The 11,131-nt window shown below is 37.4% G+C and overlaps 1 non-coding gene across 1 annotated transcript; it reads left to right on the top strand.

The window, feature by feature from the left end:
- The first annotated feature begins 208 nt into the window (after positions 1–208).
- LOC127237803 (U1 spliceosomal RNA) lies at positions 209–371 on the top strand. Its single transcript, XR_007835878.1, has one exon. It is a non-coding gene; the product is annotated as a U1 spliceosomal RNA (small nuclear RNA).
- The last annotated feature ends 10,760 nt before the right edge of the window (positions 372–11,131 follow it).

Below are 11,131 nucleotides of genomic sequence, written 5' to 3'. Positions count from 1 at the left end.
TGATCCATGAATGAATGTCCTTGATTCATAACTCTTGGCAAGTGTTATTATGCATTGTTGCTGAGAAAATGAAGCACTCTACTTGCGATTATCCTGGGAGAAGACAAATATCCTGAGTAGGGAGACGGCTCAGTGTATACGATGCTTGCCATGAGAGGAGAGGACCTGAATTTGACTATTCAGAACTCAGGTAAAATCTGGGCATTGCATAGTAACATAACAGAGGAGATACCATGATCACAGGGTGGTTTTCCCAGGGAGAAGCTTATCCATTGTACTCTGAATGTGCTGACTTCTGTGATTTCCCCAAATGTAGGACATTTAACTGCAGAATCTGTGGTAGTGGGGGACTGCATTTGTGCTCTCTCCGGGGGTAGGGTGTTGTTGCTCATACATCTATAATCTCGGCCCTCCCACAAGATGGGAGCTGGAAACATGACAATAACGGAAAGGTCAAGAGCCAACAAGACTGGAATACAGAGAAATATGCAACAAAAAAAGAAACCTTTCTTTAAATGAGGTAAAAGGTAAGGACCATCATTCAATGTTGTCTTCTGACCTCTACACATGTCCATGATATTCATGTACCCTTGTTTGCATGCATCAACACACACACACTCATGAAATAATTTTTAATAAAATTTTAAATATTTTTAAATTATACATCACTCTATGTGCATTTTCTTTTTTGCTGATTTTAATCTATATCTTTACTGTGAAATGAACTTTAGAATAAGAACTGAATTCTCCCTGAGTTTTAAGTCCTTTAAGCAATCATCAAAGCTAGCAGTTGTTATAGATATTTCTCTTATAGAGTAAGTGACCAATGGTCTATTGAATAAAATCACAATTCCTAATAACTTCCTACAAAACAAAATACAAACACACATATACATACAAGCCCATTATATTATTTTGAACAGAAATATTACTCTGTTTAATGTCATTACCAGATAAATAGTTAGTCCTGTGAATCACACTTAGCTCACTCTACTGGGACATTCATGGGAAACCACTTCTGTCTTTGCCTTTATTGAATGGATGCACTTCTCACATAATTTGTGAGAGTTTGGATATGAAATGAGCTATCATAATGTCTAGCAGTACTTTCAAGGTACCTTCCTCCCTTTTTCCCATCCTCATCATTCCACGCTGTCTCATCATACTGAGACAGTAGATATTTTCCAATAGATTTCCTTAGTTACAGACTCTGTAAAACATATCCAATATAAAAATGTTCTTGATTGTTGATCCTATTTCATGTAAAGTACAATATTACATTGAAATGCTCCGGAAAATTTAGCAGGTAAAAATGACTCCATCATTTTTCCTGCTACGGACAGTACTCATTGCAGGATATTCTCTTAACACTGCTTCACCCAATGGTTCAGACCACCCTGCAAATCTAAGACAGATGTATGCGACCTCTACTCCACACAAATCAATTCCTTATATGGCAATATAACAAAGTGCTTATTTTCATGTGCTAATTCTTTTATGAGGGTAACTTATCATAAATTTGTAGAACTGTTTATTTTTAATTTTAGTACTGTAAGGTAATATCTTCCTTAAGTGATAAATAAGCTAACTGTGTTTGCTTGAGAAATTGGACATTTGTTTCAGTTGCTAGTTTAAAAATATCATAACCTTTATTGCCTGAGTGAAAAGCATCTTCAAATGGGCTTTTTATTACCAAATGTTTGCCTGTTGTGACAATATGATTGATGATCCCTAAAAACCTTCTCACATATACTCATAAACAGTACAGTCATTTCTGCGTGGTTTGTAATAGCATTTACTGTAGTATAGCAATGTTAAAGTGTTCCTGTGAAGTATATCTTGGTGTAAGTTTGAAATTTAACAATTTACCCAGTGCTATAAAAGCATACACTTGTAACAGAGAAAGCAACTGACCAAATGACTTAAATGTATGTGGCTAACAATAATTTTAAGATATTTGTATATAAATAAACATCATCATAATTTATGAACAAATTGCTAAAGAACCATATATTTGAATTTGTGCAAATATACTTGTACACATCACCCTTGTTTGATTCCTTCATTTAGGATTGACTTAAGTGAATTATAAGGCAAAGTCCATAACTCAATTCAATGCTTTAATGAAATTTTTCCAACTTGAAAACAAAGCAACTTCTGGTAGCAAACACTCCTAGAATTAAGTATATTTTCTCTGTAATTATCAATGTAACCTTGAGCTCCTTCAATAATGCTGTTAATTACTGTTTCCAAAAATTAATGCAGGAAAATATGAATATATTCCTAAGATATGCTTAGGTGCCCAAGAACAATATTACTCAGATGACTGTTAGTGTCTCCATATACATTGTACTTACAAGTGATTTGCAGAGGTACAAAGGGATAGAACATACATGTCTATTAAAGATGGTAATCACCAGGGACATAGAAATGGAATCACAAGGAGGTAGGGCTTCATCTTCTTAGGATACCAGTTTGCAAGCAGTCTAAATGCAACAAATGTAGGGGAGGGAACGTGTATTGGTAACAGAAATATAAGATGGTGCAGCAATCATGGAAAAATAATACAAAGATTCCTGGAGAAACTACAAATAAAATAAATATTTATTCAGTAATCTAACTTGAGAGTATGAGGGGAAAAATACAGAATTCACTTTCATGTTCATTGCTGAGTTATAATGCTGAAAATACAGAAGCAATGTAAATGTCCATTGATGGATAAGTAGAAAAAAGTGACAATATACATAATACCTATGAATAATATAGAACAATATTTACCCATATAGGAGATCCTTTTGCTTCCAACAATGTACATGAGTGAATATTTACACTGTCAGAAAATAATCCAGAACAAGGAAGGAAAAAAGGGAGGAGGCAATGAAGAATCTGCGATATCCGTTGTGGCAGACAAATAGAAAATCACTGACTGAGACAAACCTTTGGACATGTCTGTGAAGGCTGATCTGCATTTTGTTAATGGACGTAGAAAGATCAACGGGATACATGCACAGCACTTTAACATTATGTGGAGTCCCAGAATGAAAAACACAGAGAAAAGAAGCTGTTTCTCTATTTCCTATTAGATGGGATGTGAGTAGCCAGTCAGGTTCCTGTCGTCAAGGCTTCCTGCTGTCTATACCAGGAACAACAAATTAAAATCCCTAAGCCATTTTTTTTGTTAGATATTATTTTGCAACAAATAGACAAGTAGCTAATGCAAGAATGTTAACCAAAACAATCAATGCACAAGGAAGCATAGGGCAGGAGTAATAACCAGTGGCTTGGGGTGGATGGTGTGGACAGAATGGTGTCAAAAGTCTAAATTGGCAATTACAACTATTAGAAGAAAAAGTTCTGGAGATGATGAATGCTTGAATTTCATTAAGGGAGTAATTACTAAATTATTGTCATAGATGAGGGCAGGAGAAAGAGGAGGTGAGACAGGGACTCCAAAAGAAGTTGTTCTGATTCTTGTATTTGGCTAAAAGCAAGAACTATCACTTCCTCTGCCCAGCTGGTTTTGGGACTTGTTCAGTGGCTATAAAGAAACTCCATGACTAAGGCAATTCTTATGCAGCAAATCATTTAACTAGGGACTTTCTTAGAGCTTCAGAGGTTTATTCTATTATCATCATGGCAGGAGGGATGTGGCACACACAGTAATGGAGCAGTAGCTGAGAACTACATTGCCATCCTATGGTGGAAGGGGTGGAGGGAGCCTAGTCTGGGCTTGGGATATGGTCCCTTGAAATCTTTAAGCCCATCTCCAGCAAATATTTCCTCTAACAAGGCCACACCTATATGAGCCCATGGGGACAATTCATATTCAAACCAGCACACCATCCCAGAGACCACGAATGCTAGAAAGGAATGCTCCTTTCTTGTTATCTCTTTTCCTTAATAAGTACTTACCCTTGCTGGTTATATATGGGGTGTGACCAAAACTCCAGTCTAAGCACTAATCCTTTCTGGTGAACAATTTCAGAATACAACTTCTAGATTTTCAAGGTAGAAATGCATTTTATCTGTTCTCTAATTCCAGCCTATCTCCCAGTGGCTTTAAGGGATCAAATCCTGAGAGTTTGACCTTCCACATTAGACTTGAAGAACCCCAAGAATGGGTGTTAGGGCTCTGTTGGAAACTATTAAGAGAAAGCTATTTCATTCTGATCAAAAAAAAAAAAAAAAATAGAATCTACCTCTGATTGGGTCTTCAGACATAACATTCTGACCTTCCATAAAGATTAAAAGACTACTTACTATTGTCTCAACTCTCCATAGTTAATCAAGATGGTCTTGTAGATCTGCTCCGCACAGATTCACTTGAAGACATGCCTCAGAGAGGAGAGAATTAACTACCCCTTTAACAACATAGTATGCTCATCCTTCAAGGACCCTTTCTGTCAGTCACTTACAAAGCTGCCACCAATAGCTAAGGAAACCTACCCATTTTTCTGACTTACCCAGAAACATAATATTCTCTTTACTTTCTATCTTTTCTTCAAAGAAAAAAACATAAAACAGTTTCTATTTACCTAATTTTATAGGACAGTTGTGCATCAGTGAAACTAATAAAAAGAATAGTTATAGTTGTCTTCATTGAAAATCTTCTTTCAATAAATTACTCCAATAATTATTTAAAAGTTAACATTTTTTTACAGGGACTCTACAATTTATAGCCAGCTGAAAGCCTTTATTCCAGCAGGCTTGAACTATACTCAGGTAAGTATTAGGGGCCCAAGTGTGACATAGGGGCTTTGAAAGGTAATATCCACATCCTGTCGTCTCACTCTGCAGCTCCAGGGGAATTGTAGCTTGAAGAGCCGGTTTAGCAGGAGCTAAGAAAAGTGGTTAGTTTGGGGAGGGGCGAGAGCTGCATGGCAAGAAGTTTAGTAGCGGAGAAGCTGAGTTAGCTGGGCCATTCTGACCTTAGGTTCCTAGAACAGAGCTGGGTAATTCCCATAAAGGAGATCAAATTCTAGTCAAATGGCCTTAGCCAGAAACATGGAAGAAATGAATTAGCAGTCGTATGTGGAATAGAGATTGACTTCTTCTGCATGGAAGGAAATTAATGAAGGGGAAGAGGCCTTGGGGTTAAAACCAGTTTCTTTTCAATCCAGAATTGGCCCCTCCTCGTTTGTCTGGCATTGTGTCCTTTATCAAATAGTTACCATTTTGATTCCATTTGATTAGAGGTTTGCTGTTGTTTATTGATTTATTGTATTATGATACTGAGGATTGACACTAGAGTCTCAAATGCTAGGCAAATATTCAATCATTAAACTATACCCCAGTGGTTTTTTTTTTTTTTTTTTTTTTTTTTTTTATTTATTTATTTTACTTTCTATGTTAAGACAAAAATCCTGTGGGAGTTTGAATAAGAATGGCCCCCATAGGCTCCATAGGCTCCTATATTCGAATGCTTGATAACAAGGGAGTATCACTATTTGACAAAAACAAAACAAAAACATTATGCCCTGCTGAGGAGGTGTATCACTGGCAGTTCACGTTTCAAGGGCCCAGGCCACATCAAAAGGCTCATGCTCCTCTGGTTCCCTACATATCCAGATGTAGAACTCTCAGCTACTTTGACAGACAGCGCCATGTCTGCCTGCACCCTGCCATGTTCTCTGCCATGATGAAAGTAGACTAACCCCCTGGAACTGTAAGCAAGCCCCAGCTGAATGCCCCAGTTAAGGGTTGCCATGGTCATGGAGTCTCTGCTCAACAACAGAACGCTGAGACAAAATATCATTTTGAGACAGACTGTGATGATTTTAATACACAGTATCTCAAAAGAGAGGCAACCAAAAGAAGAATATTAATAATGAATTATAAAAATTATTTCCACTTTCACAGAACTCAAAATACATTTAATTATTTTTAAGTAAATGGATAATAATTTAAAAAGTGACATTCTAAAAACAAAAAACAAAAAAAAGAAACATGAAATTTTGTTTACTTAGTTTAATTAAAATGTGAGTTCTCTTTAGGTACACTTAGATCCCTATATTATTTTTTACTTGTTTTGAGCATGAAGCATGAATTTCATTTGACCTTTTAGGAAAAGGTATTTTATTCCTGTTTATTCCTCAGAAGAGGAATCTGTGCTCTGCACTAATTGTGTGAGGACCAGCCAGGCAGCAGATTACTTAGCGTCTCGCCTTTCACCTCCGGAGACGAGGGTTTAAGTGGGGCTTAAAAGAAATACCCAGGAGTGATGTGTGTACTTTTTGAGGCCTCAGAATTGGGCTTCAGCAGCAATCGCTTGCAGCTGCAGAGATGTTCTTTCAAAAGACATCAGAAATGTCACAGGACAAGAACCAGGGATTTCAAGAAAGACATAAAGGCCATCCAGACAACCCAACCGGGACAAAGCTTATCAAAATAATGAACCTACAGGGCTGGAACTCTGCTGGTCAATGAGAAAAGCCAAATGGGCTTGGTAGGTTAAAAAAAGAAGAAGAAAAAAAATGAATAGTTCCAAACAGATAAGCTTAAGCAGTAACAGCATCCCTAAAGACATGCAAATGAGATTGCCAAAGGGAAAAAAAATCCCCCCCAAAAAACAATAAACAAATCATGTAGCTGACTACTGCCCTCTAGTGTAATTTCCCTTCTGCTTTATATGTGGACTGTAAGTCTTTAAGTACATTTTAAAAAGAATTAAGTAGGATTTTAAAACAACTAAATTCTAGAGTTACCAAAAACCCATAAAAAGGGAATGGAAGGTTTATACTTTAAAAGTCCAGTTAGCATTCTGAATAGTACAGCTGCATCAAAGCTGATAATGTTATTATGTGTATTAGTGTCAGTTGTCTGACATCAGTGGCAAATTAAAGAAAGACAGACAGAGAAATGACAGAATCTCTCCCTCCCGTGCTTCCACACAACAGACTTCTCCCTGAAAAAATGTTTTGCTTCACAGTCTCTCTGTTTTGCATCCTATTTTATCCTGTGCCAACAAAACAGATTGTTTGCTAATTGATATCATAAAGCAAGACAGCCCAGTGAAGGATGATAATTCCTACTCCAGCCAGCGGCAGCTGATGGGGAGCTTGATAGAAACGCTGTCATTTCCAACAGACTGCCTACAATCGACTTTCCACTGTAAATATAGAGATTTGACGGGAGCCTCCCCATCTACTCACCTTCAGCTTTAGAAATAAAATAGTTCAGCTACAATATTCCTGCACCCACTTTAGTTTTGCTATGAGCCTTTTCCCCCCTAAGTAGGAACATCATTTGATCTTTGTCCTTTGGTGACATGGTGAACAATGTCTTTTGTCCAAAGCCATATGTAAGCTTATGAAGAATTTGTGTATTTGTCCATCTCTAGAAGAGACTAAAATAACCAGAGTATGAACTATTACTCCATTAAACATTTGTAAGTCATCAGCAATGTATAACATATTTGTATATTTGCTTGTCATTCTTGTAAAAGGAACTATAGCTCTTTGAAAAGTAAAAATTATTTTCATAGTGTTCTCTCTCTTTCCTAGCAAAATGCAGTTCCTTGGTGGGCTCAACCTACAAAATCACTGCAAACACTGTTTTGTGTAAGTGGGAACTAATGTCATCAAGCATTAACAAATACCTAGTGAGGCCATTTAGATCTGAGCTAAAGAACAATGGCTATGTGATGCAAAGTAGTCAATGGCAAGTAATAAAACAAAGGCTTTGAAAGGGAGGGGTAATGGTGAGGTTTGAATAATTCCCGTTTTAACACATAAAGGGGCAAGGTATCAAGAGTCATAAATAGTAGACATTTGCTTTGCTTGTTCAAAAGAATACTTAAGTGGGAGGAGTGGTGGTGGCATGTACCTTTAATCCTAGCACACAGGAGGCAGAAACTGGTGGATCTCTTGAGTTCTAGGCCAGTTCTGTGTGTGTGTGTGTGTGTGTGTGTGTGTGTGTGTCTGTCTGTCTGTCTGTCTGTGTGTCTGTGGGTGTGTCTGTGAGTATGAGTGTGTGTCTGTGGGTGGGTGTGTATGTGTGTATATATATGTGTGTGTATGTCTGTGTGTGTGTGTGTCTGTCTGTCTGTCTGTGTGTCTGTGGGTGTGTCTGTGAGTTTGCGTATGTGTCTGTGGGTGGGTGTGTAGGTGTGTATGTGTGTACATATGTGTGTGTATGTTTTGTGTGTGTGTGTGTGTTTGTGTGTGTGTTGAACATAGGAAACTTCAAGAGGATAGGAAAAAATCTTAAACAGTGAAGAGAGTAACAGAATTAAAGTGCCTTGAAAGCAGAAGGGAGGACTCTCAGTGGAGAAAGGTGTCCTACTTTGCTTTCTTTTGTTGTGACAAACGGCATGATCAAACATCAACCTTGACAAGAAAGGGTTTACTTGGCTAACAGGGCTATAGTCCACTATCCAAGAAACCTAAGAAGGAGACTGAAGCACGAAGTAATGAAGGAATGCTGCTTACCACCTTGCTAACTTTGCCTGGCTGAGTTATATATGCCATATAGTTTAGGCCCTCCCTAAGCAACCATCAATCAAGAATATTCCCACGAGCGATTCTGGATGCAATCAATTGTTCAACTGAGGTTCCCTCTTCCCAGCAATGTCAAACTGGCAGTGGAGATTAATTAATGAGCCAACAAGGTTAAAAGACCATCATGAGGGGCTGCTGGGGAAATGAAGGACAAAGGATAAGTAGGATGACTGAAAACATTATATGCATGTATGTATGCATGTGTAAAATGCAATAATGCCACCTATTGCTTTGCATGTTAACTTAAAAATAATTTTGAAAAACATTCAAGGCAGAAGAGACTAAAAAAGATTAGAACCCTTTCTTCCATTATTTAGCAATCAAGGAAACTGAGGCCCAGAGATGTGAAATCATGTGTTTTAAAGGAAACAGCATCTTTGTAGCGAAGGGTGAAGTAAAAGAAACAATTGCTATACTATGAATAGCTTTTAAACATAGTTATTTTGGAGGTATAAAACAAAATCTTTTCCAAGGACCTTTTAAAAACAGTTAATTTTCTGCCTTCTGAAGCTTAAGTTTCAACAATTTAATTCTTAAAACAGGGAAAGGAGCAGGGCTGAGCCAGGGGAACAAACTTCAGAATGGACTGAAATCCCATCAGAGTTGAAGGCAAATTGTTTCGCAGTCTGAAGTTAATCCTGGACTAGTATTTGATGGACTTTTAATTAAACAACAAACATCTATACAATTGTGAGACTGTCAATTTCTATTCTCGACACTCTAATTTGAAAACCATTAAATGATACAATCAAGTGGTTTTGTTAATTTATGAATAGCTACACACCTCCACTATCTCTTTATTAAGAAGTTCTCTGTTTCTTCTAAATTTATGCAAGAGCATTTTCATTATCATTTATTGTCATGAATAAACACAGTTTAAGATGTATCAAAGTATTTTATGGTTTAGTCAAACTTTTGCCTAAAGACTATTCCCATTTGATGTCTGCAATATGGAAAATAGTACCTGTGCTTAGGCCTGAGCTGAGTTCAAACACTTTCCTCCTTCTGCCCACTGAGTACACATTGAACACAAAAGCATAAAAAACAAAAAACTACAACAATAACAACAACAACAACAAAACCCAGTATATGCTCTATAAGCAAAAAACAAGGAAGCAATGAGTTCAAAGTAGTCAACAGCTAATTTTGTTTTCATTCAAAGTTATTATCCATGGGACTCTGTTTTCCCCTCTTTAGTGAGCATTAGTGCCCCTGTGCCATCTGCCACTGTTTGGAGCCATGCATCCCTTAGCTATCCTTTAATTGGCTTGACCTATGGGATGGATGGCTTGCAACCAACTAATTACATAACCCAGGCCAGGCTTTATAAATTCTACCAAAGGCAGCTCTTCTCGGGAAATAAAAAGAAAGAACACTTCAGCTCCAATTTCAAACTTCTTCATGCATTTTATCTGCACCAAATACATTTTTCTCGTGTGGTGAAAATTTACAGTGATGTGCTTTCTCAATAGAATTTACTTCTTTCCCACGTAGTTAACAGATAGTGGAGATTTTACTAAAATATGGAGAATACAACTTAAATTCAACATTCTAAAGGATAGTTAGGCAATTAATCTTAGTTTGAGTAATTATAATGAAGAAAATGATTATGAATTACAAAAGTCTCTCAAAATACCAGCAATGTAAAAAGTAGTGGGATAATAAAGTTTTTCAGAAAAAAAGCATTGTGTAAGTCTTCAATAGGTCATTCTATCTTTTTATCAGGCCAACTTCTTCATGATTTGGGGGAACATGGTAAGACCACTGGATTCCATGATTGTGGAACCACTGTCACACTTATTTGGCTTACTTGATCAGAAGCAATGCACTATGGAATACCATGATAGAGGACTTGGCATTCTCTATGTCCATAGAAGGTGGTTTGGAGAGAGGCATTATGTGCATGAAGGGCAAATTCAAGACCAGAATAATATCTACTCTAATAAGGATATAGTCTTGATCTTGAGGAAAGTTTGGTCACCCATACCATATCTGGGGATCAGTGATGGGATCTGCCATTGGTAAATTTGTCTCTCAGTGGTAGCTGTATCCCAGTGACTGGAAGTCCAAGATATTGAGGCCATTCATAAACCCCAACCCTGCAGCCATGGCCAAATTGTTTATGGTCCCATTGGTCAATGATAGAAATGACTAGGTGAACAGGTTGACTATCCTCAGAATAGGTCATCCTACTTGATTACTGGATGCCTCCTCAGTTGCAGTCATCTCTGATAAGCATTTATGTGGGACACAAGTATCTTCACATACTTTTCATATTTGGAGAGATTTATTCTCATTTTCCAAGGTGTCTTTCTCAGCAGTTTTTCAAAGTCTCTGACTATCCAGGCAATCAATTGGCTACAGACTTCGAATTAGTGAACAACCTCACATCTGGCTATTTCTCCTTCCAAATAAATTGAATGGCCATGTATGCTGCCCAAAGTTCTGATGACTGTGAAGATTTCCCTTTGCTAGTGTCCTTTATGGTTGTCCCAGAAAGGAGTTATAATGTTGAAGTTGTCCATTTCTGGTTGATGGCTGCATGGTGTGCAGAACCATCAGTAAGCCAGGCCCTAGACTTCTCTTTCTCAGTCAACTGAACACAGGACACATACCATGAAGCCATAGATTCA

This window comes from Phodopus roborovskii, unplaced genomic scaffold (assembly GCF_943737965.1).
Source record: "Phodopus roborovskii unplaced genomic scaffold, PHOROB, whole genome shotgun sequence".
Taxonomy (NCBI): Eukaryota; Metazoa; Chordata; class Mammalia; order Rodentia; family Cricetidae; genus Phodopus; species Phodopus roborovskii.
The sequence above is the reverse complement of the archived record's forward strand: the minus strand, read 5'-3'. Positions and strand labels throughout refer to the sequence as shown.